The 24,781-nt window shown below is 39.9% G+C and overlaps 1 protein-coding gene and 1 long non-coding RNA gene across 7 annotated transcripts in view; one reads left to right on the top strand and one right to left on the bottom strand.

The window, feature by feature from the left end:
* Positions 1-24,781, top strand: part of PALLD (palladin, cytoskeletal associated protein) — a 230,528-nt gene that overhangs the window by 44,854 nt on the left and 160,893 nt on the right. Inside the window, exon 1 of one of the 3 annotated variants that reach the window (XM_072120082.1) lies at positions 22,704-22,840. The exons of the other annotated variants lie outside the window; for them this stretch is intronic. The gene's annotated coding sequence lies outside the window, so the exon portion shown is untranslated. Of the gene's footprint in view, positions 1-22,703; positions 22,841-24,781 lie in introns of those variants that run through there. 3 annotated transcript variants of the gene reach the window in all.
* Positions 1,883-22,762, bottom strand: LOC140074850 (uncharacterized). 4 transcript variants are annotated; one of them, XR_011849299.1, is made up of 5 exons: positions 22,646-22,762; positions 22,432-22,530; positions 22,030-22,186; positions 21,096-21,170; positions 1,883-2,475 (listed from the first exon to the last, which is right to left on the bottom strand). It is a non-coding gene; the product is annotated as an uncharacterized lncRNA (long non-coding RNA). The 4 variants fall into 4 exon arrangements; XR_011849295.1 differs by having other exon boundaries at positions 1,884-2,475; positions 21,092-21,170; XR_011849297.1 differs by having other exon boundaries at positions 1,884-2,475; positions 21,092-21,170; positions 22,613-22,741.

Below are 24,781 nucleotides of genomic sequence, written 5' to 3'. Positions count from 1 at the left end.
AGGGGGCAGTATTATAGTAGTTATATTCCTGTACATAGGGAGCAGTATTAAAGTAGTTATATTCCTGTACATAGGGGGCAGTATTATAGTAATTATATTCTTGTACATAGGGAGCAGTATTATAGTAGTTATATTCTTGTACATAGGGGGGCAGTGTTATAGTAGTTATATTCCTGTACATAGGGGGCAGTATTATAGTAGTTATATTCCTATACATAGGGGGCAGTATTATAGTAGTTATATTCCTGTACATAGGGGGGCAGTGTTATAGTAGTTATATTCTTGTACATAGGGGGCAGTATTATAGTAGTTATATTCCTGTACATAGGGAGCAGTATTAAAGTAGTTATATTCCTGTACATAGGGGGCAGTATTATAGTAATTATATTCTTGTACATAGGGGGCAGTATTATAGTAATTATATTCTTGTACATAGGGAGCAGTATTATAGTAGTTATATTCTTGTACATAGGGGGCAGTATTATAGTAGTTATATTCCTGTACATAGGGGGCAGTATTATAGTAGTTATATTCTTGTACATAGGGGGCAGTATTATAGTAGTTATATTCTTGTACATAGGGGGCAGTATTATAGTAGTTATATTCCTGTACATAGGGGGCAGTATTATAGTAGTTATATTCCTGTACATGGGGGGCAGTATTATAGTAGTTATATTCCTGTACATAGGGGGCAGTATTATAGTAGTTATATTCTTGTACATAGGGGGCAGTATTATAGTAGTTATATTCTTGTACATAGGGGGCAGTATTATAGTAGTTATATTCCTGTACATAGGGGGCAGTATTATAGTAGTTATATTCCTGTACATAGGGGGCAGTATTATAGTAGTTATATTCTTGTACATAGGGGGCAGTATTATAGTAGTTATATTCTTGTACGTAGGGGGCAGTATTATAGTAGTTATATTCTTGTACGTAGGGGGCAGTATTATAGTAGTTATATTCTTGTACATAGGGGGCAGTATTATAGTAGTTATATTTCTGTACATAGGTGGCAGTATTATAGAAGTTATATTCTTGTACATAAAATGTAGTATTACAATATATTTTACTTAAGGGCAGTATTAGTTGTGTGCTCTTATAAAAGAAGCGTTACTTTTGTATAAGGGAGGTAGTATGAGTGTCTTTCTCTGCGCTGTTTAGTAACTCCACCCACATCACCAGGTCACGCCTACTTGTTTTGACCCCGCCAACAGAATGGGGCCACTTTTACATTTTTTTCCAGGGCCACTTTAAATTCCCAGTCCGCCCCTGTTCTCAACGGTTGCACAGATTTAAATGGTCTGATCTTTCAGTAGGAAAAGGAAATGCTCTAATTTTCATTACTGTATTTTTCGAACTATAAGCTGCACAAAAAATCCTTTGATTTTCTCAGAAATCAAAGGTGCGCCTTATAGTCCAGTGCGCCTTATATACAAACCATACTGACAGACAACAGCTGCATTGAACTATGCACAGGTCTGCCACCAGCTGGTCATTCATCCTTATAATCAGGTGCGCCTTATAATCCGGTGTGCCTTATATATGAACCTAGACATTTTAGCAGGCATTTATTGATGGTGCGCCTTATACTCCGGTGCGCCTTATAGTCCGAAAAATACTATAAATAGAAACACAGGCATCAGCAACAAATAACCACATGCCACCTAGGAATACATTCATATGGATATAAGACATACAGGATTGAAAAATCTGGATCACAAATAATTTATTTTAGCTATTGGTGCACATGAATAATGTGAACTTTGGATGACTAGGGCAATGGGTTTCTAGCTGGACAACTTAAGAGTATTAGTAAATGTTGACTTTAGCATTGTGGGAAAGGGTGTTGAGAATGCTGCTTTATTAACAACATCATAAGATTGCTTTGATCGAATGAACCATCAATTGTTTACTGATGCACTAAAGGCATTATTCCAGGATTTGTTCATTGATAACTTATCCTTAGGATAAATGCAGGCGGTCCCCCTCTTAAGGACACGGGACTCACAGATGACCCCTAGTTACAGATGGACCTCTAAAATGATACAATATACAGTTCGGATCTCTGAATTCCCCTTTAAACCAAGGCTATGTTCACATCTCTACATAATGGCTCTCCGGTTTCCTCCCACACTCCAAAACATACTGGTAGGTTGATTAGATTGTGAGCCCCATTGGGGACAGGGACTGATCTGGCAAGCTCTGTGTAGCTCTGCGTAATCTGTGTGCGCTATATAAATAAAGAATTATTATTATAATAATGGATTCCACCAAAAATAAAGGGCACCGTATTGAAGTCCATTGAACCCTTAATAATCAATATAGTCGTTTGGACACCATTAAAGGACATCTACCACCAGGCAGCTCCTCTCCTTCCTTCATGTGCAACAGCGCTGGCTCCAGGTACATGACAGCTCCGTGGGCAGCGTCTCTTCTTTCTTCACATGCGCTGGCTCCAGGTATGCAACAGCTCTGTGAAGAAATAAGAGGTGTCGGAATGGTGAGTACTATATTTTTTATGGGCAGGCTATACACTACAAGGGACTGGCAGTCAATATATACTAAAGGCGGGCTGGCAGGCTATATACTAAAGGGGGCTGGCAGGCTATATACTAAAGGGGGCTGTCAGGCTATACACTACAGTGGGCTGTCAGGCTATATACTACAGGGGGCTAGCAGGCTATATACTACAGGGAGCAGGCTGGCTACATACTACAGGGGGCTGGCAGGCTATATACTAAAGGGGGACTAACTATATACTAAAAGAGGCTGGCAGGCTATATACTACAGGGGGCTGGCAGGCTATACACTATAGGGGCTGGCAGGCTATATACTACAAGGAGCTATCAGGCTATATACTACAGGGGGCAGGCTATATACTACAGGGGGCAGGCGGGCTATATACTACAGGGGGCTGGCAGGCTATACACTACAGCGGCTTGCAGGCTATATAATACAGGGGGCCGGCTGGCTATACACTATGGGGCTGGCAGTCTATATACTACAGGGGGCTGGCAGACTATATAGTACAGGGGGCTGGCAGGCTATATACTACAGGGGGCTGGTAGGCTATACTATGCAGGGGGTTGGCTGGCTATATACTGGGGATTTTGTGACCAATGCATTTGGTCGAGTATATACGGTACACTGACATACAGGTGTGTACCCCCTCTGTCAGGATCTAATCTTCTTTAAGCTTCCTATGCCCTTGTATTTAAGAAAAAGAGGCTTAGAAATTATGCAAATAAGCCTGAGGGGCTCAAGGCTCCATTAACACCTATGGAACCCAGCAGGATCATTTGCATAGTTTTAAAAGCCTTTATTTGTAGAAGGCTGGGCATAAGAAGCTAAAGCAAGAGCAAATCCTGCAAGAGTGGGCACACATTGGTATTTCTCTGTGCTGGTTTACAGTCCATGATCCTGGTGGTAGATGTCCTTTAGGCATGACAGTAATTGTTGCATATTTGGGGTTTTTTGTTATTTGTTTCATGTAAAGAAACAAGAAAAGTATGAACACAGCCCTCTTGTTCAGCACTATAAAATTAGGGAAGGTCACAGTTTAAAAAGTTCCAAACCTGGAATGTGTATAAACAAACCATGGAATGTAAGAAGTCACCAATGAGCAGTCAGAGTCAATGTCCTGTCTGCTGGGATGTTTCTCATAACTGATGAAAATTCTCTTTCCCCATGTAGTCTCTGCCAATAAGCCTGACCCTCTGAAGCTAATAACATATCATCCCATGTGGCCCAGACATTTATTAACAGCAAAGTAGTAAAGGGCTTTAAAATGGGAAGTGGTGATAAAAAATGGCATAATGATAGTTGTGACCACACCATGAACCTAGGCTCCACTATGCTCTCTATTGACCTCAGGGGGACTTTGCCTGTTAAATGTTCCTCTCTGTCTATCTGTATTATAAATAGTAGAAGGGCATGAATACAGTCTTCTGTTTATGCATTTCAATATTTCTAGGGAATTCATATTTTTTTCGTCTACAACAAGCAGCCTAAACGTCTTTGGTGGCCTTTCCAAGGTTTTAAAGGACATCACCACCAAGATGAAGGATTGTAAACCAAGCACTCTGACATGCTGGAGTGTGCCCCCTCTGGCAGGATCTGCTCTTTCATTAGCTTCTTATGCGCTTAAAAAAAAAACAAAAAAAACATGGCTTTAAGAATTGGGCAAATTAGCCTGTGGGGCTCCATTAACATCTATGGAGCCTGGACCCTCAGAGGCTTATCTGCATCATTTTAAAAACCTTTTTTTTTTAAAAAAAAACAGGGTATAAGAAGCTAAAAGAAGATTGGATCCTGCCAGAGGGGCCACACACCAGTATGTCAGCGTGCTTGGTTTACAATCCTTCATCCTGGTGGTAGATGTCCTTTAATTTTTTACTGAATTACGCTTCTACTTTACTTGGCTCTAGCCACTTTTCTTATTTATTTGTTTGTCTGTTTTGTACTCCTCTGTTTTCAATTAGAATTAAGCAGGGACTGTCGCCCTGTTACTGGAAAACGACTAGGGTGGTTTCAAGTAAGTAGGTAAGGAAAGTCTGGTGGGTTCAAGGCTCACAATCTGTGTTTTTCTGTTTTCAGTCTGCCCCTAACAAGGTTTCCTATGACAGTGACTTTACACACGCCTTATCCTAAATTTAGATATGTGTTCTAATAGTTTTTTGGTGTAGAAACAATAGGTCACATTTACTAAGGGTTCACGGACCTTTTTTCCGCTTTGCGCCGCATTTAACTGGGGTTTTTGGTGCACACAATCAAATTTTGCCGCCAGCTTTCACGGCAGCTTTCAAATCGAGGGGCGGGTTGTTGGACGATCCAACGGATTCTGACAACGCACAGGATTTAACATTTCAAATTGTGTCGCAAGACATGCGCTCACATACACCAGGAAGAAGAAGGTGAACTCCGGCGGACCTCAGTGGGAAGCAACACATGCAGGAAATTGGACGCACGATCTAGTGAGTCGCGGCAGCTCCGAATCCCCGTCGGACAACGCACCTCGGGGATCGCGAGGGGACGGGTAAGTAAATGTGCCCTACTATGGTGGAACATCTATGAATTTTTTGTTTATTGTTTTATTTAACATCAATGGTTGAGCTATTTTTATCTCATTATGTAACTGACCATAGTATTTACCTACAGAGACAGACAATAACCTTTGAACAGCAGGAGATCTGAAATTTCCCTTCATGCTCACTTCATCATCCTCCATCATAGCAAATGATTTTACACATCAACAACTTGCCTTATATATGACCAAAGTCATTACTTGAAGCTGCTGAGCCCCAGTACAAAATCTGTACCACCATCTATTTCCAAATTAACTAATGTTTTTATTGATCCAACTCAAGGTATAAGCTACATGGAGAATCCTTATAGAAAGCAAATGGATCAGAGCTTGTGTTTTTTTTGGTATGAGTGTGGAAAGGTATCATACTCATCAATATCAGTCACCACCACTTCATTTCAGTGGACACTTTCTAAGGTTTCTTCTTCTTTCCCTTGAGTGATATGCAGGGAGGGCAAACATTTGCATTGTATTTTCCTGACAAATCTGCCTGCTTTATTGCAGAGGTGTGACACGTTGTAAGGTATGATACAATTCCATGAATGTCTTGTTATAACTTCCTGAATCAGATTGGAGCCTCTCGGTCTAAATTAGCTCAAAGGTTAACAAAAATAGGAGAGAGCTGTGCAAATATAGAGGATTATGAAATCTTTATAAGTAGATAAATAGAAACAGTAGATAATGCCTTTATTTTACATGGTATTGGTATTTATTTTATTTTATACATGGTGCTCATTGGATATTGAGTATTCAGAAATAAATGATAGAGGCTTAAATCATATGCAATTCACTAAGGTCGTGCGCCCGATGTCCACCAGGTGTCGCTGCTGCGCCTGGTCCGCCGAGGTCCGCTGGAGTTCACCAACCTATTCCTGGTGCATGTGAGTGATTGACTTTGCGACACAATTAGTTTTTTAAATTCCGAGTTTTTTCAGAATCCGTCGGGTTTTCCGACAGCCATGCGATTGCACCGAAATCCAATGTTGTGGGCCAAAATCCCAGTGGAATTCAGCGCAAAACGGAAAAATTTGGGAAACCCGGCAGAAAAAACGCTATTCGGACCCTTAGTAAATGCGCCCCAATGTCTTATCTTTAGACCATATTTTATAAAGCAGGAGGATCTGAGCAGATTATACACTAAGTACCCTATCTGCAGTTAGTGTGTTATAGAGCAGAAGAAGCAAAGACTGTAAACTATATTTAAAAATAACTCAAAATGTTATATTAGAATTTGAATGTTTGTAATTAGTGGTCCAAGGTAATGCAACAATAAAACATTTTTTTCAACTTACATGTTGCAAATTCAAAGAAAAAAACTGAATAAACAGAATGTTCAGCAATAAAGACACCTAATAAATACTTGGTTGCTCACCCTTTGGCATTGATGACAGCCTCCAAACGTTTCTTGTAGCCCTCTATAAGCTTCTGGCACTTCTCAGCTGGTATTTTTTCCCACTCTTCCTTTTGCAGTTTGTTAAATCTCTTGAATGTTTACCGGGTTATTCTTCCCAATGGCATATTTCACCTCAAGGATTTTGGATAGAACTGAGGTCAAGTCTGTAAACAAACTGTTGCTTTGTTTTAGAAGGATTGTTCTTTATCAACGTACTGTTTGGCAAAGAGCAATTGCTCTGTTTTTATGTCTTTTCTTCAGCAATGGTTTCCTTCTTGGCGATCGCCCATAAGGCTCTGCTTGGTTTTCGCATGTGGAATAAGGTTGTTGTTGAAACCATGACCTCAGACAATTCCAAGTTGGGTTTCAGGTCTTTGGATGTTTGACGTGGTGTTTTTTCCTCCATTTGCACCAACCTTCAAAGACATCTCTTGTCAATCTTACTCTTTCCCCCATTCTTGATGGTTCATTGCTTGGCAAACTTCTTGATATAATTGTGCACTGTTGAAACTGGGATACCAAGGTCTTGGAGAGGGCCTTATACCCTTTGGAAGTCTTGTGTTTCTTTGTCTTCACCATTCTGACAATTTAACTGGGTGTCTTTTTAAAACACTGAAATCATTATTCGTTGGCTAATTCATGTCACATGGGCATTGCCACTCACAGGTGATTCTCATTTGTGAATTACCACAGGTGAGTCGAAATGTGTTTCCATACTAATTTCATTTAAAGGCGCCAATATCAGTGCCACAGCAAGCTTCAGGTTTTTCTATTTTTCTCTCGCATTGTTTTTTGTTTTAAATCATTGCTTAGCATATGCTCTTTTCTATTTCACACAAGTGCTCTATGCTATGTGTATATTCCACATTATGTACTTAATGTGGTGCCAATATAAATGAGCAGGAGTGCATAGAGCAGGAGGAAGCAATAGGTTAAAGGAAATCAACCACTTGCCAAAAGTGATTTTTAGGTGAGTTCACTCACCAATCGTTGGATCTGTGGTGGTCACGGATCTAATCTTCATTAGTTCCAGGATGACCCAGTGGCAGAGATAAAGAGTGTTTAAAACTTGTGCTACTGACACCCTGGAGGGCCATAAAAGAGCACTCCCACTCATGCATTACATAATTATGTATGCCTCTTGCGTGCATGAGCCAGCTATCCTACAGGGGAATGGGAGGGAGGAGGGAAGAAGTGCCTCTTTTATCTCTTGTATCTTCAATAGACATTGGGCTGCTGTGTGACATCATAGGCATCATGCAATTGCAGCTTCTGGTTGCTGATGGTTGATAGTGGGAGCTTGATCCCTTTGCAGCTCCTTAGTGTGGCTCATGTCTGACTGTGGTGCCTAAGGAGTTAAACACCCGGGATCAGAGATTTTCTGATCCCAAGTGTTAAGGCCAGGACAGGGCTGTGATAACAAAGACCAGCACTGGCTTTTGCAGGATGGGATGTCCTGCAATCTTTTTCTGATGAAGTGTCATAAAAAGGTGTTGCATCAGAAGAAGTACCTACAATGACAGCCGTAAAACCTCAAAATAAAGGAGTGTGATACATGTTGGGACCTATGTATTAATATTATTATCAAACCAAGTTAATCAATAGTTACTGAAGAAATCTTTTCTATGTGCTTTTTATCGTGTCCCTTTTTTACTTAAAAAAATCTTCAGCAGAAAAAATACTGATGGTTTACATTGATAAAAAGGCAAAGCACCTTGTTACCGAACATCATCAAAACAATACTATTTGCTAGATTATGATATAATGTGATCCATACAGGTAACACCTTTACAATCAAGCAAGTTTCAGTCAGAATGGATTTAGCTTTTCAGCTGAATCCCCCTTTCTTTTTTTTCCTTTATAGATAATGATGTACACTATTTAGACCTCCATTTCACATGTTTATTGATCTTGAGGACAGCTGATTTGCAAAAGATGCAAAGAAAAACATGAGCGATGACTTGATTAATGTTGCCAACATGAATGTTCTCTGGGGCCGAGCCTTTGCATATTGCAGCAAAGGCTTACCGGTAACACCCGCGATCGGTGCTAGCACCGATCGCGGGTGTTTTCTCCGCGATCGCCGCCGGCAATGCTGCCGGCGGCTTCAAAGAGATGGCACCGCATGGGCGCCGCCATCTTGTTGTGGATCGCTGCTCCCCGATGACGTCACGGGGAGCGGCGATCCGTCGCCATGGTAACCTCGGGTGTTCCGAACACCCGAGGCTACTTCGTTTTAACCCATGCATTACAATGTGCTAATTGCACATTGTAATGCATGGGGAGTTAAATCCACATATACTGCCATACTGTAGTATGGCAGTATATGATAGGATCGATCAGACTACCTAGGGTTAGAGTACCCTAGGGAGTCTGAAAAATAGTAAAAGTAAATTATAATAAATAAACCTAAAAATTCAAATCACCCCCCTTTCCCTAGAACTGATATAAAAATAAATAAACAGTAAAAATAATAAACACATTAGGTATTGCCGCGTCCAAAAATGCCCGATCTTTCAAAATATGATAATGTTTTTTCACTATGTTTAACCCCGTAACGGAAAATAGCGTCCAAAGTCGAAAATGGCATTTTTTTGCCATTTTGAAAAATATAAAAAAATTAATAAAAAGTGATCAAAAGATCGCACAGTCCCAAAAATTATAGTAATGAAAACGGCATCAAAATTCGCAAAAAATGACACTATTCACAGCTCCGTACACCAAAGTATGAAAAAGTTATTGGCCCCAGAAGATGGCAAAATAAAAAAAAAATATTTTGTACAGGAGGTTTTAATTTTTTTAAATGTATGAAAACATTATAAAACCTATGCAAATTTGGTATCCACGTGATTGTACCGACCCAAAGAATAAAGTAGACATGTCATTTGGGACGCAGAGTGAAATCTGTAAAATCCAAGCCCACAAGAAAACGTCACAAATGTGGTTTTTCACCATTTTCACTGCATTTGGAATTTTTTTCCCGCTTCCCAGTACATGCCATAGAATATTAAATACCGTCACTATGAAGTGCAATTTGTTACGCAGAAAATAAGCCATAACACAGCTCTTTATGTGGAAAAATAAAAAAGTTATAGATTTTTGAAGTTGGTGAGTGGAAAATGGAAGTGAAAAAACTAAAAAAGGCCAAGTCGTTAAGGGGTTAAAGAATAAATAACAGGGAGACTGAGGCTGCTGAAGCACAACTAAGTTTTCTATGTCAACCAAGTTACATCAGTGCTGTACAGAACTTATCTATAATGTCTCCCATGGTGCTGCTTCTGTGTTTTTTTCCATTACCATGTTTTCTCCATGTTCTATGTTTGTATGATGCTGAATGATAAAAATAAAATTATATAATATAGAGATATATGACACTGATCAGGCTCGGCGCCAGCACCCGGCCAACCCGGGCAAGTGCCGGGGCCCGGATCAATTGTACCAGTGTCGCTATAATGATCACCATCCGGATCAATTGCTTTTCTGCCTCTATGCTGCGCTGGTCGGGAGCACAGCATAGAGGCAGAATACAAAACTCACCTGTCCTGGTTCCCACAAACCAGTGCTCGGCACGGTATGCGACGGCTCTGAAGCCAGCGCACATGATGACGTCATCGGATGGCTTCAGGACCGGCTCATACGGGAGGCCCAGGCCGAAGACAGAAGGCAGCTGCAGGCGCTGCTCCGGTGGAACCAGGAAAGGTGAGATGTATTCCAGAGGGGGAGGAGGGGGGTCAGTGTGTATAGAGGGGGAGGGGTGGGGTCACTGTGTATACAGGGGTAGGGGGGGGGTCAGTGTGTATACAGGGGTAGGGGGGTCAGTGTGTATACAGTGGTGGTGGGGGGTCAGTGTGTATACAGTGGTAGGGGGGGTCAGTGTGTATACAGGGGTAGGGGGGGTCAGTGTGTATACAGGGGTAGGGGGGGTCTGTGTGTCCACAGGGGGAGGGGGGCACTGGAGGGCTACTAAAACCTGGAGTCGGCCCTGACACCAGTATTATATAGATGGCGCATTGTAGGTAGGACACCCTTATAAAATGTCACAAAATATACAAATAAATTATGTTTATTCCATGGAACTGGAAAAAAATGAAATTAATACTTCTTGAATATAGTTCTTTAAACCCTTTCATCACATTTCATCACTGGCCTCCTATTGGTATCCTGCAGGGGGCTGATCAATGTAAAAGTATGTGATGACTTGAAATTTTCTCTAATTTCCTTTGAAAATATCAAAACTATGCAACCAATGTTCCAAGAAATTTCTTAGGTTTCTTAGTAGTTTGTATAATAATTTATTTTTTTCTGTCTAAGGTATTGCAACAAAATTAGAACCAGCATTTTCACACAATAAGAGTATAAGGTCAGAAAACATACAGTATAAAGAATGAATGTGTTTTTATTAGATATGAGGACAACCATATGTTTATACTGTATTTAGTAAGTCAATGTTTTACCCCTTAACGACCTGGCCTTTTTTTGATTTTTCATTTCCATTTTTCACTCCCCACCTTCAAAAATCTAGAACTTTTTTTATTTTTCCATGTACAGAGCTGTGTGATGGCTTATTTTTTGCATAACAAATTGCACTTCATAGTTACGGTATTTAATATTTAATATTAACTTTTATTTTTTTGTAATTAATATTAATATTAATTTAATATTCCAAATGCAGTGAAAATGGTGAAAAAACGCATTTGCGATAGCAAATTGTAATGAATAGGTTAACAAGAAGCAGCCTTGCGTCTTCGGAAGACCCGGGACTGTCATGGAGACGGATCGCCGCTCCCCGATGCCGTCACAAAGCAGGATGGTCTTGCTGCGGCGAGGTGCCACCAGGTCGTTCCACAGGCATGACTTGTCCGCGATGGCAGCCAAGGTCGAGGTACAGAATCAGCAGGCAATCTCGTGGTAAGGGACAAGCAGATGGTCAAGGCAGGTGGCAATGATGCAAGTCGGGGATGGAGTAGAAGGTCAAGGCTGGCAGCGAGGTCAAGGAGAGATCTGGAGTCACAACAGGAGGTCAGAACACTGGTATCGCATAGGGGAAGCTTAGTCATTGGCATGAAGCTCAAAGATCCGGCGGAGAATGCTGGGAGGCGCCGGTCTGTATAGAAACCCGGGAAGTAGCCAGTACTAATCAGTGGCCGGCCAGCTGGGATGGGAGCAGGAACGCTGAGAGGTAAGTGAGTCTTATATGCATAGTCATGTTATGCAGAGTCAGAGTCATGTTTTTGAACCCTATGGTACAGATATTTGTTGTGCACAAAGTGGACTGGGCCTCAGAGCTGCACCAACTGCAATTCATTGTTATTTGTTATTCTGTCTGCACCCCATTGAGCCCACTGCTATGAGACATAGATTTATACACAATATGTATAATGTATCAGCTTCAATAACCTGGACCATTATGTGTGGACATGCAGATTTGAACGCTCCTTCAGACACTGATATGGGAGTGGTTTGACGTACAGGCTTCTCCATCTGCTGGAAGCCAGGAGGACACATAATGGCACAGGAAGTCCCAAGTCCTGCTGCCAGCGGGTCAGATGACCAGTTACTTCTGGTGGTGAACGGGGAACTTTAATAGGAAAAATATAATATGGGTGACCCTATTAGGGTCTTATAATTTGTATAAGTGGCCAACCCCTTTAATGTTAATTTTTCACTTTAATTTAGCATATTCAAGGTACAGGCGGTCCCCTACTTAAGGACACCCGACTTACAGACAACCCATAGTTACAGACGGACCCCTCTGCCCCATGTGACCTCTGGTGAAGCTCTCTGGATGCTTTAAAATAGTCCCAGATTGCAATAATCAGCTTAAAATTGTCTGTAATGAAGCTTTATTGATAATTCTTGGTCCTATTACAGCAAAAAAATTTGAAACTCCAATTGTCACTGGGGCAAAAAAAAAAATTGTCGGGAACTACAATGATAAAATATACAGTTTCGACTTACATACAAATTCAACTTAAGAACAAACCTACAGTCCCTATCTTGTATGTAACCCGGGGACTGCCTGTACTACATATACCCATTAAATACACAGGACTACAGAGAAAAATATATTGGTTTATTTTGAATTATGTGTGTAAAACACCATTAAATTATATTAATTATATTAATTATAATGACATATCTACTGTCTTTTTAAATAATGTTGCAGCACATGGAGTCTTTGTAAACTTTTGGTTATTGCAAATGGAAGCAGAAGTCATTTGATACCTGTAATAAGTCACCTTAAATGATTAATTCGCTTCCCCCCTAACTGTAGAGCTTAAGTGTGATTTTGTTAAGCCTCATTGAACTTGTATTTAATAGCTCTTGGCAAGTTAAGAAAAGGGACTGAACCATGAAAGGGGCAAAGTTTTTTTTAGCTATTTGCACATTTATAAAAGTGTTATTTAAGCTGCTGATAAGAAATGACTAATTGCAGAACCTGTTTGAACAAATTGCTGAATATATGATAAGGTCCATCTCAGCCTGATCAGCTATATATATAGGGGGTCATTTACTAAGGGCCCGATTCGCGTTTTCCCGACGTGTTACCCGAATATTTCCGATTTGCGGCGCTTGTACATGAATTGCCCCGGGTTTTTGGCGCACGCGATCGGATTGTGGCGCATCGGGGCCGGCATGCGCGCGACAGAAATCGGGGGGGCGTGGCCGAACGAAAACCCGACGTATTCGGAAAAACCGCCGCATTTAAAAACCGAAAATGTGTCGCTTGGGACCCGCTTACCTTCACTCAGACGGCCTCGGTGAATTCCGGCGCGTTAAAATGCTTTTCAGCGCAGCAGCGCCACCTGGTGGACGGCGGAGGAACTACCTTATTAAATCCCGGCCGGACCCGAATCCAGTGCAGAGAACGCGCCGCTGGATCGCGACTGGACCGGGTAAGTAAATGTGCCCCATAGAGTCAGACTATTTTTTTGCATTCTGCCAAAAGTCAGCAGTAAATTATTCAAGTCTCTTTATGTCCCGAATATAGAACATTTTTTATCATCTGATATTGTTGACATATTGTGACTGAATTCACTTTTCCATATGTAACTCATCTTTTTCTCCATTCAGCCTGTCACAAGCATGATAAGTGAAGCTTTCAAGATACAATAACTTCTCTTTGAAGCTTTCCTTAAAGTGTCTAGAAATAAGCTGCAAGTTTTCAGGTTTCATCAAATTTCTCATGTTTTTAGTGATTAAGAAACCATCTGTGCACTTTCAGATATGATCGTTACTTGACCGTTTTTGACTTTCAGGTATTCTAGACTACAAGATGTGATCTGACCTGAGGAACATACTCAGTTTCGGAATAAGCTGTCATAGCAGCCATTTCTGACATCTTTTGCGCAATGGGGCTTATTTACTAAGGGTCCTGCGGCCTCATTTCCGCCGGGTTTTCCGACATTTTCGGGGATAGCAACACTGGGACTGGTGTTTAGTAGGTGATTGTGTCTCACGCGCCGGCTTTCAGGCGACACAAGTCATGGGGCGGGCTGTTGGATGATCCGACGGATTCAGACAAACCGCAGGATCTTTTGTGCCCTCATTTGATGGTAAACTCTTAGGGTCAAGGTCATTTATTATAGCTAATTGTAATATTTATTCATATTTAGGTAGGCTGTTCTTACAGTGGTATTTTACAATATGAATTTACTATTCTGCAATATGCTTTTTTTAATTGTATCTATTTTTTCTCAATACAACGGGTTCTGTTCGAATGCTATAAATTTGCGTCTGTTTCAAATGTAAAATTCTAAAGTGCAATTCTAAAAAAAATAAAATGGTATCAAGGCCCTGGGAAATGTTTCACTTTTTCTTTATTTAAAGACTACATGTTTTGGAGAAGAATTTCAAATAAGAGAACAGATAATAGATGTTGTATAACACGTTGTACCTCATAATCCCTTACTTTTACAGCATATGTTCAGAATGGGAACATATGCATATGCATATAAGAATGTCTTATGTTCTGTTTTTAGCATCATCAAGTTCATGGTGGATTTTTTTGGACCCATAAAAATATGTTCTTGTTTTAGAAGGAGAGTTTGAAACCTGATGTCCATTTGTCAACGTCGGACACAGAAAACTTCACTTCAAAATAGAATTTTCAAAAAGTGAAGAATAGTAAATCAAAACAACAAATTTGTACACACTTTAAAGGGAACCTGTCACCAGGGACCTCATTTTCACTAAAGACAGGTTGCAGAAGCTTATTACCCGTGCAGTGCAAACATGCCTCTCTGCCTTTTCTAAGCATTTGCATTACAATATAATTGTGTGTTATAACTTACCCTTGCATCCTGACAAAATCCTGGGGTAGTCACAGGGGTTTGGATGCATTTCAAAAAACTACAAGTGACTTGTCTGTCTTACTCACTCCTCAGAACTTGGCCCCCAACTTTGTGCTTCTGTACAGCTCCTGCTCCTTCTCAAAGGTCACAGCCTGCTCAGCCTGACATCAGTGGGGGAGGGACAAGCTGTACAGGAGCACAAAGATTGAGGCAGTCTGCAGTTCAGACAGGTCACATGTTGTTTTTGAATGCATCCAAACCAAAGCCCAACCACTAGGACTACCCCAGGATTTTGTCAGGATGCAAGAGTAAGTAATAACATACAGTTATATTGTAATGCAAATGCTTAGAAAAGGCAGAGAGGCATTTTGCACTGCAGGTGTTATGTGCTTTCACAATCTGTCTTTAGTGAAAATAAGGTCCCTGGTGACAGGTTCCCTTTAAAATTACACAAATTCATCATGAAAAAGTTCATGATGCAAAAAGAAACTATTACACACAATTAGATCATATTATTATATGGTGATTCTATTGTAGAGGCAATAAAATATTATCTTTGAATGGTTTAGTCGATTAATCCAAAGGTTAGGTGAGGAACATGTAATAACAGTCCAATTACTGCCCATTTTGTAGCCAGTCTCTTTGGATTGTCATGTGCCGATGAACAGTAGTCACCCATAGTCCATGTCAAATAGACAGCAAACAGCACATTACACAATGTTTATAACCCACGTGTACACACATTTATTATCACAATAGCCTAACTGGGTGACAGTATAATTAAGGCTAGTAACTGGATCCAAGGCTCTAATCATGTCATGTACTTTTGTGATACAATCACAATGCTTTAGCAACATGATAATCCTCTATTTGTATGTGTAGGCCATGGTGGATTTGGTTGTTGATCAGTTGTTGTTTACAATTGATTTCTACAACTGATCTGAAAGAATCGTCTTCATCTGACCACTGTAAGAGACCACTTGATCTCTGCAAACCCAATGTCAGAACTCGCAAAGTGTACTGATGGGATCAGGTTTCAGGCTTCTTGCTGGAAAACCGCACCAAGAGCTGCCTGTGATTGACAGCTCCATGTCTGATCCTGGGAAAGCTGGGTGTGTCTCTGTAATTGTTTTGCCTGCAGCTGTGGTTTGAGTGATGGACGGCTGAGCCAGTCAGTGCTGGAGGTAGTGTCCATTTCTGCCTTAAATTCTGCCCAGCCCTTCATCTGGTGCTGGTTATTGCAGTCTATCTGTGTATCTAGTGCTTTTGCCATTGCGTTTCTTGCTATTCTGTGTATTGACTTCTGCTTTGCCTACTGACCATTCTATTTGCTATACGAATCTGTACCTTTGCCGCCATCTTGGTTTTGACCCGGTTTGTTTGACTCCGCTTGTCTATCTGTATCTGTTGTTTGTCCCTCAGTATCGTTTATCTCCTAGTGTGACCCCACCTTCCTGTCTCAGTCTTGTGTCGGTTTCTGTTACCAGTGTGAACACTGACCTATATCTGTATTCCGGTTACCTGTCCGCTCCACCATCAAGCAGCTGCCAGACGAAGTAGGTTTTCCTGTCACTTTGTAGGGTCGCTCAGGGACCGTCAGTTAGGTTCCTGATAGTGGGTTCGCCCTTTCCAGGGTTTATCTGCTGTAGGCAGGGCCTTAGCCAGCAGGGACGTCGCAGGGTGAGTTCGCCACCACCTACCTAGTCTGACAGCTAGCGCCAAGCCTCGTTGTGGTTGCGCGGTTGCTGGACAGGTACTGACACCCAAGCAATAGCTTGGGTTGCTCCATGGCTAAAGTAACCCCTCTGTATAGAGGATAGTTCATATATATCTTTGTGAACATAGAGCTTAAATTTGATGCCAAAAGGACTGTTCCTCTTCAAACTAGGAATGTGATGCTTTCATGATTTAAAATAATTCCTAAAGAAATATTATAGTTTCAATAGGATTTATGAGAGAGTCAGGGTCAAGGTTTTGGTCCTACTTGTATATTGACTTTCTGGCAATGGCACCATTAGCACTGTCTTGTCTATGAAAAAAAAAGGATCATTTGGAACGTAGACGATCATTATTTTGTGTACACAAGAATATGACTACTTATTTTCTTGGCAGCCATGTGCAATTGTTGTCATCACTGACCAAACTAGGCTGTAAGGAACATATTACTATGTCTGGTGACATTAAACATATGGAAGCAAGACCATCCATCATCTGCATTCTGACAATGCATAGTAACACAAATCTAATTACAGTAAGAGTCCTTCGAGAATCAAATTGGGATTCTGACTCAAATGAATCTTTAGTTACAATATGTATTCCAAGAATCATGAAATAGTAATACATTTAGAGGTATAAATGTCATGACAATTGATAACATGTTTGATAAAATGTTCATCTGGCATTGTCTGATGGTCACTGTGTACAATTTAAAAACGACTTTTGCTCCAAAAAATGCGGTTCTGTTTACAATTATAGAAATTAGAGTCTGCTCCTAAGTATGAAGACTTAAATGCTATTCAAAGATAGCTTATCAGACGGTTTAACATTTATGATGGGTATTTACAGAACTTTGAAGGAACATTAAAAGTAATAGTGCAGAATTGAAAGTAGTTCTACAAAGGTACGCAGTTTGCAGTTCTGGCCAAGAATTAATTTAAAAAATGTTTTCTGACTTTGAAGCTGCACTAACCGATCTCTGCCCTTGTTGCAGGAAATTAGAATATAGAGCAGCAGAATAAGAGGGGTCCCAATGGTAACATATGGGTCATATCCTATTACTGCATTCCATCTCTACCCCGTATAGACTCAGATTTTTTTCTATGTAGATTTGACTTCTGCTCATATGAAATCACATCCCAATGTGACCATTAAAAGCATTTTTCTCCTTTTCAATAATACCCAAATCTAATTGTGGATGATTATTAAAGCCTAGATCTACTTTAAACCTAATAGTGAACATATGCATAACTCTATAGCAAACATAAAAACTTTGGTTTAACTGCATTTAACCTCAGTATCCCCTCCCTTTCCATATTGTACTCAAAGGGGAACTAGAAGCTGAGATATGAGATGAACACTGGCTGAGATGATGAGGAAATACTGTAGTATCTCTTACATATCTTTCATGACCTCTGTCAGTGTAATGCTATATATACATATGTAATACCTGTCACCCAACAGCTATCTTTCCTCATCTACCTATGTGCATGGAAACTTGACAATGTACAGACAGACTTATCACCTTCAAGACATCTCTGGTGGAAGGAAACATGCTTACATGGTTATTAAGGTTTAAAATATTCAGCCTATATAATCTCCATTGAAAAAAAAATGGATTGGGCATGTTGAAATCCAGTATGTCCAAACTATCTACTTACTCACATCTACCGTCAGAAGGCCTCCATTTATATTAATCATCCATTTCTGATTAATGTAAAAGAAGTTTGGTTGACATAAATCCTTTGTTGAAAAAAACATATTCTTATGCATAAACTTAGGTTATGAACATCCATTGGTTGATTTCTTTGCCAATTTTGATTGGTGGGTTATTATATCTAGAAACATCTTCCTGGCAATAGCAACTTTAGAAAGTTACTTCAAAAATTGGTGATGTGCTCAATATTTATTTTGCAGATGTATATACTATGCAATCTATACTATGTGACAATCAACTATGTGACAATCAACTATGTGACAATCTACTTGTTTTTTTTTTACATTCAGTTGGAAAATTTATGAATATTCTTTCTTGACCTATTGTTTGGGGATGTGTGACAGACATATTCAATTTGCTGAATAGTTTGTAAATGATGAAATACCTTACGTACATCAGAAACTTAGAAATACTGTAATGCTGCTGATTGAGAACAGACCATAAGATGGAAAAGAAAAGGACAGACATTGACAGTATGCCCTAAAACTAGACCGGCCATACATACATTTCTACCCTACCTACACAGTAGATGACAACTAGTTTATGTTCCCTTTCTGAGCTAAAGTGAAAACACATAGCCAAAAAACATAAGAAACAAACTCAAAAGAATGGTTATCCAAATATGGATCAAAACCAAGAGGACAATGCAGTACAAAATCAAGAGACAGATGATCAAAACACATGCAGTGGTCAAAAGATGAATAGATACAGAAGTCCAGAAAACGCTACCAAGCTCCAGAGAAGACTAGTTACAAGCACAGAGAAGTGGACACACAACCTTCTCATGAGATATCAGCGTCATGAAGCAGTGAGTGATTGGGCCCGTACTATCACATCCAGTCTGGGAGAGAAGGATTGTGAGTGGAGGAGGCATCTGTCCATCATCATGCCATGAAACTTTGATGTAGCTCATGGTGATAGTCCCTGCCAGGGTTGGCCTTGTTTTAGGGCCAAGTTGTTGTAATAACCTAACCAAAAATATGTTTTCATGCGCACCGTTGTATGAATAAGCTACAAAGATTAAAAAAAAGTCTAACAAAATTTACTTTTCTGTCATTTCTGTAAAGCTTTAGTAACTACCCTAAAATGATAAAGAAATATGTATTTAACAGATATATCCATAAAAAAACAAGTTAAGGCTACATTCACACTGCCGTATGGAGGACGTATATACGGCCGACATATATACAGCCGATATACGTCCTCCATAGACGGCAATGGGCGCACGGAGCCCTACGGGAGCGTGTGCGGTACCGCTCCGTACCCGGGAAAAAGATAGGACCTATCCTATCTTTTCCCGTAATACGGCGCCGTGCGCAATGTATCTCTATGGAGAGGGGCGGGGGTGAGCTGCGCTCACCTCCTCCTCCTCTCCCCGTGCACTGCCGTTGCCCGCTACGGTATGGTACGGGCGGGAAACGGCAGTGTGAATGTAGCCTAAGTGTCTGGTTCATGAAGGACAAGCAGCTGGAAGATCAGGAGTCATTTGTCCCTACTTTAGATGGAGGAAAAGTTGTTTATGTCTAATGCTTCTCCATTCAGGACTCAGCTACAATGCAGATACAGTTATGTGACTTAATTCAAATGTGGAACACAAGACGCTGTTTGCATTGATGGATTCAGCAACAATAATAATTTCTTACTGTGGAAAAACTCCTATAGAACTGTACATAGAGTAGCATTGTCTAATACATCATCCCTTGAGGCTTGGAGTCCTCTTCTATGCTTTATTGGCTTTTCAGCACCTAGGAAGCATTGTCTTAGAGGTGTGGCTCATACACAACGGGATCATGAATATGTTGCTACCCCAGTAATTCAAGTATTGCAATGGCATTTTGGATTTATATGCCTTTTACATTCAGTATAGGCATGATGTAAGTTTGAATTGTGGAAGAAAATTAGAAAATGTAATTACATAATTGGCTTCAGTGAGTGACAGTAAAACAATGAAAACCACTTTTAAAACCTGTTGTTAAAATGCTTTGTGCCTACGATAAATGCCTCATCTCACCCTTCTTCTAAATACTCAAATTATGAAATTTATACTTTCACTCCCAATCTGACATGATATGTGTGAACATGATTGCTAAATTGTGGGAACTTGCAGTTCAAGCCAATTTAAAGTAGATGTAGAACATGTAAGGTCTTTGGATCGGTTTCTCAGAATAGTCTAACCAGATCTTCTTTATTTCAAGTTGCTTTATTTATTTTAAATGAAATGGTGTTTTTTAGGTAACTGCTTGTTGGTTGATGTAATTTATTTCATTGGTTGTTAATTGAATGTGTTACACTTTGGTAAAAGATGTCAATTTGAATTTGCCTGATTGGCTGTTCGGCCACTAATACAGCAATGTGTCTGGGTCGCACACGCCAAACCCGAACCCTGAACTGAAACATCTCTAATTATAACTAACTATATATTAGTTATATTTACACTTTAGCTATTTTTAGAATACAGGTGTTCCCCTACTTAAGAACACCTGACTTACATACAACCCCTAGTTACAAACGGTACTCTGGATGTTGGTAATTTACTGTTCTTTAGTCCCAGGCTACAATGATGAGCTTTAACAGTTACCTTAAGTGTCTGCAATTAACCTTCATTGTTAATCCTGGTTCTGATGAGAATCCAACATTTTTAAAATCCAATTGTCACATAGGCCAAAAAAATTCTGGCTGGGGTTACAATTATAAAATATACAGTTCCGACTTACATACAAATCCAACTTAAGAACAAACCTACAGAACCTATCCTGTACGTAACCCATGGACTGCCTGTAGTTATTTTACTATTGTGGGGTTTCGCCATGTTTACCACTCAGTAACTAAACATACTTGTAAGGCCTTACATACTTCAGTTAGTAGTGACTCAAGGCAATAATTACCTACAGCAATGTTAATGGATTTGTTACCATTTGGAACTGAAGAAGTATCATACAATCAAGTGCCCCATGGAAAAAGAACCTAGAGGAAAGAAAAAAGTTGAATACCACTATAAATTCTATACATAATATATATATATTTTTTTTTTATGTGCTTGCAGTTAGGTGACACTGGTAATCTACTTATTTTGGTTATACATGTAAAAATCAACTTTTAAACTTATGCTAAGGGCTCTGGGGGTGTTACCAAAGTCCATCCTTGCTGCAGCTTAACAGGCTGCTACGCTGTGCAGGAGCACTTCCCACACCCACTAGTTGGAACAGTGTAACAGCCTGTTAAGCTAAAGTACTTATTGACTCTGGTAACAGCCCGAAGAGTCCTTATGGCTGATTAGGATAATTTTAAAAGTTGATTTTAGAATGAAGGAGGCCATAACAAATATAAGCAAATTACCATAGCCACGGTGTCTGGATCTATGAGTAAATGCAGCTGGTTTATCATGATAGATTCTCATGGTAGATTTACATTAAAAGATTCCGGTCTTGGCAGAAATTCTACCCTATCCCCTTGAGCCCCTTATGGCATAACCTGACGCCTTGTTCTGGTCACAGTGGAATTTCTGCAAAGACAGGAAGCCACCCTCCTGCTCTCAGACTTCTGGTAAGGGTGCCCCCTAATTGATGCTCCCGGGGAACTGCAGCTCTGATTCACCACCTGTGAGAGGGTCTCCAGGATGGCAGCTTTTTGAGGGCCTCACAGTCTTGGCAGAAAAATGGAATTTAACAAAAAGAAATTGTCATCTCTATTCACAAGTATTCTCTATGAGCTGGTGGGTACAGACTGTACAATGCACACACAAAAAAGAGTATACTGTGCGCACCCACCCATCATGTAGGAAGACATAGACAATGTACTGGTTTCTGCAGTCACCTCTGGTTACCTGTATCTTTCCTTCTCTTTCACTCGGCTCTTTTTCACTCTTCACCCCTTCCTCTTTATGGACTTCCATGGGAACATGCGATATCAGGAGACTAAGATATATTCAGCAGGGATGGTAAAATGTGGCAAAACACTTCCAGCCCCTAATACTGAATAATCTAAAAATCAAAAAAATACCTCAAAACCTCTGGATATATTAATTTGTCTTAACCAACAATACTTCAAAACGCTTTATGTGACTATACATTAAAGCAGAAATGCTGATAAGATTGCCAGCTCCTGAGACTAACACAGGGAAACTATGATTTGTAAATCGCTACGGAATATGATAGCGCTATATAAATAAAGATTATTATTATTATATCTTGATAAAAAAAAATAGCCAACAGAACTTTGAATTTACCTCTCCAGTTGGCAGAGCATTCCTTGCCCTTCTCTGCAGGAGTTCCTTGAAATCTCCAGACAATGGTAGGTTCACATTGCACATTCAAGGGAGGAGGAACTTAAGAGAAGATGACAGTGAGTGTTATTTTTGGTTGTTAGCATTCCTCCCCAAAATACACACCCTGGTTCCAAACACACACAGACATAGCTGTAGCACTGCCTGCTTTCCTCACATGTAGCCAGGAGAGGACTAGCACACGACTTCCTCCTCCTTCCCGGGCAGGAGTCTTTGTTGTGTGGGATTTGGAGGAGTAAGGAGAAGGTCTGAGTACATGTGAGTGCCTGGAATGTGACTGCTTGGATTTCTTCTTTACTCCACATATTGTGAGGCAGCCAGCTCCTTCACTGTGTCTTCTGCTCCAGCTCTGGTGAGTGACAGCTTTCCAGTCAGGTCCCTTAATAGACCTACACTTCTTTTAACTTTACACTTCTTGTAAATCAATGTGACATGTAGAGTAATCATTTTCTGAATTGGGATAATGCAGTATGTATTAGTAAAACTGCAGTTAAAGTATTAGAAAATGATGATGAGTTCTGCCAAATGACAAACTTTTCTACATCTACCATGTGCCATTGGGATTGGGGTTCAAGTTGCTAAATCTGCTCTTGACATATGTGTAATGAATGGCACCGGATAAACATAAATGTGCTGCCTTGTGATCTTCTTGTTTATCCTTTCTGTTATTCTGAGGTTTTCGGATTATTAAATAACCAATGAGTGTAAGTAACGTCCCCTATCTATTTCTGTCTGTAGTTTGTTTTCTCGGTGTAGGTGACGATAGTAGTGTCACCCAGGAGTAGCGACACAGCAGGGGACGTGGCTGTCAATCATTAACACCAGGATCTCACCGACTAGCATTCACTTAAGTCTGGTGTTTGTCAGGGGATCAGGGACATGAGGTGACAGGAGCTAGAGCTGGATTTAGATTGGGACTAGAAGTGTATCAGAAATCCGCTCATTTGTTGGCAACATGTTGATAATAATTATGTCATGTATTTGCAGTTTATATTATTATGATCAACGCTTCAATTAATTTGATCTCATTTGATATTAATGGGTTATCATTTTCTAATTGTGAATTGTTCTATATTTTGTAACTTAGTATATATGACTTCTATAGCTGTAGGTTTAACCACTTTGGGTATTTTGATAAAGAACATTTTCAACCAAAAAAACCTTGATTTTTTTTTTATTACTAAACTAGTTGGTTACATTCATCGTAGCAATTATATTTGTAGTGCCTGAATATTTTCCCATTGGAAAAGTGTAGAACCACTTGTTATATATTTATTGAAAGAATAATATGACCATTTGTTTTAGTGGGAACCTCATATGGCTTGACCATTGACATTGCACTTCCCTCATTACTATGTTTTTACCACATTTACATACATTTACATTGAGCAGTTTCAGGATGAGAAGACTTAATGGCCATTGTCCAAATAATCATTAAAACAAATTTAGAATGTATAATTTTATTGTCATAACAACCTCAAAAGTCAGAGAATATTTAGGTGTTGTATAAGTGTCTGGTCCAATATAAAGTTTGTCCATGTATTTAGTTTGTTGTGTGCAGAGACTGGCAGCAGAATGTGTCCCTCACTAGATGACATAGATAACATTATCAGCTGGGTATTTCATGAACACTTACACCTGTCAGAAGAAGTTACAGTGTGAGCCTTGTCCCAGACTGAGAGCCCAACAGGCAGCACTACATGTCAGTCTGCTGCTAAACAGGTGTATATACAACATTCGAGGCTGCTCCGGACTGGCTTCTTGAGAACAAGATTACATCTGTTACTACTGTTGTATTTACAAGGCAGATACACAGCATTTGTTGTACAAATGACCAAATCTTTACTCAATCACTTAGATCGTCTGTAAGGCTATTGCTCGCTTTAAAGCCGAAGCTGGCTGTATTCAGAACACATCTATGCAGGAGCAATCTGAGTAATAATATAACATCCCTGGAAGATGCTTTATAGTAATATGTTTCATCAAATACATGCTCATTAGATATTGAAGTCCCTGGTTTAATAATGTTATGAGATGAGATCAGCCCCTGACCAATACAAGAATATGATATAAGATTGATAAAACTGAAGGGTCTCTATGTGATTTCTATATTGATTAATCACGTTGACGTCGGAAGTGATTTATTAGCAGTGGAGGTTTTTGCTAGATAACTGATCAAAAAAGAATACAGTACAGAATGTAAATTACTATTTTCTATACAGATACACAAAGAATATACGATCAATAACTGTGTTCATCCATAAGATGCAAGCAAACCATAAATCCACATAAA

The sequence above is a fragment of the Engystomops pustulosus genome, chromosome 1 (assembly GCF_040894005.1).
Source record: "Engystomops pustulosus chromosome 1, aEngPut4.maternal, whole genome shotgun sequence".
NCBI classification, from domain to species: Eukaryota; Metazoa; Chordata; class Amphibia; order Anura; family Leptodactylidae; genus Engystomops; species Engystomops pustulosus.
This window is presented reverse-complemented; position numbering and strand designations above follow the sequence as displayed.